The sequence below is a fragment of the Furipterus horrens genome, unplaced genomic scaffold (genome assembly GCF_987537825.1).
Source record: "Furipterus horrens unplaced genomic scaffold, mFurHor1.1.pri manual_scaffold_9, whole genome shotgun sequence".
NCBI lineage: Eukaryota > Metazoa > Chordata > Mammalia > Chiroptera > Furipteridae > Furipterus > Furipterus horrens.
The window spans coordinates 51,621,806-51,623,775 of NW_028327179.1; the positions used below are offsets into that span (position 1 = coordinate 51,621,806).

The 1,970-nt window shown below is 37.7% G+C and overlaps 1 non-coding gene across 1 annotated transcript; it reads right to left on the bottom strand.

Moving 5' to 3' along the window:
* Positions 1 to 418: 418 nt before the first annotated feature.
* Positions 419 to 606, bottom strand: LOC150001731 (U2 spliceosomal RNA). The gene has a single exon (XR_016513201.1). It is a non-coding gene; the product is annotated as a U2 spliceosomal RNA (small nuclear RNA).
* Between the last annotated feature and the right edge of the window lie 1,364 nt (positions 607 to 1,970).

The following is a 1,970-nucleotide window of genomic DNA, read 5'->3' on the forward strand; positions in this document are numbered from 1 at the left end:
AACCACTTGGGTCCTCCAGTATAAGAACAAACAGTGCAACCCCTGGCTGCTGTGGCTTAGTGGATTCAGCATCGGCCTGCGAACCAAGTGTCGCTGGTTCGATTCCCAGTCAGGGTACATGACTAGGTTGCACGTCAGGTCCCCAGTTGGGGGCGCGAGTGAGAGAGGCAACCACACAGTGATGTTTCTCCCCCTCTTTCTCCTTTCCCCTCTCTCTAAAAATAAATAACTAAATAAAAAGAAATTATTAAAAAAAAAGAACAAACAGTGCTACATACCTGGATAAACCCTGAACACATCGCAGAATCACCCCAACCCCCAAATCACTGGTTTAACATACTGTTGGAATTCTGTAGGTTAAAATGTCCTCTGGATTTGAGAAATACGGATGTTGACTAAAACTAAGGTCTGTTTTTCTTCTTGGTGCTCCATTCAAAGGTACTGCAATACATGGCTGATGTGCAGAGTGAACAGAGCAAGTCCCTATTCTATCTCCCTGCTCCAAAAATAATCTAATACATTGTGCTTGGATAGAAAAAGTATCAGATATTAAACTGGTAAGAACAGATACAACACTTGATCTTAGCAAAAAGGCCAAGAAGCTGGGTCCATTTCCCCACCCATCTTTTAAGAGGAGACCTTGCCCCTGAGCCTCCTCAACATTTCATTTCTTTTCTAAAGTTTGGTGGTCAAAAGCTTTTTGTTTTTCTTTTTGAAAAAGTGAAATTACTTCACAGTTTGGACTGTATGGTCTACTAGTAAAATGTTAACAGTCTCTAAAGAGGCATGTACACCTGAATGTCAACAAAGTGTCAAGCACTGGGTTGGGTCACCAATGTAGACTGGCTTAGTTTGCTTGGAAATAGTGATTTAGAAGAATTTCAAAGGCAAACGCTCAAGTTGTATTAATTAGGAGTGGGAAGAGGCACTTCAGATAGTTGTGAACAAAGGCACAAAGGTACAAATTAGCACAGCTATTCTGAGATGGTGTTCAGTTTAGCCCATCAGTGTTAAGATTTAAACAGAAATAGGGAAAGGTTGGGGTATGATTTACTCAGGCAATGAAATTTAAGATGAGAAGTGAAATATATTTTTTGAGAGAATGGGTGAAGAAAGTTCTTAGGAGTCAAGTACTAACTTTAGTATTTTTAATATACATTCAGGAAACCTGTGGCCCCTGCAAACCTTAACATTCCATCTGCAGTTCTGAGTTGAAAACGTGGGAATTATCAGGGAATAGGTGCCAAGGAAATTGTCCAAAAAACATAAAATCCAAGAAGGTAGTCAAAGAAAGGCAGTAATTGCAAATAGCATTTAAAATTTCAGGAATGTAAAGAAAAATTAGAGCCCAAGAAGCTCATGGATTTGGTGATTAGGAGCAACGAGGATACATGCTTACTAAAAGTACCAATCAAAAAAAAAATGTACCAATCAAGGATTTGTTTCCATTAGCTTGGCAAACTGCCTCTTTTCCTTATTAAGGCACAGAAAAACTAGGAACAGTCTAAAAATGACCTTAAAACCTTCTGACGTATTTACTCTTTTGTAAGCTGGCATAAAAGTTGCTATGATGGTAAGGCAGACACCTTAACAGACCACTGAAGCTATTCACAAATCCTTATAGGCAAAACAGCCATTTTACATTTGGAGTGAACGAAAATAAAGAAGCTTTGAACTTTAAAGTCTTTGTACTACTTAATATTTACAATTAATCACTAGTTTTTCAGTTCATTCAATTACTTCATTGGAAAAAAAAAAAGCCACAAAAAACGAGTAAGGATTTAAGTATATACAAATTAATTAAAACATCAATCTAGTTTTCACACTACCAAGTCTACAACTAAGACTAAAGGAACTAGCACAACCTTGACCCCAAGTCAAACGTATCTTTTGAAGTCCAGCAAACATTTCCTTTGGGCACCAAATAGAGGTGGTTCTGTCAAAAAAGAAAAACAGGAAAAAAAAAGAAA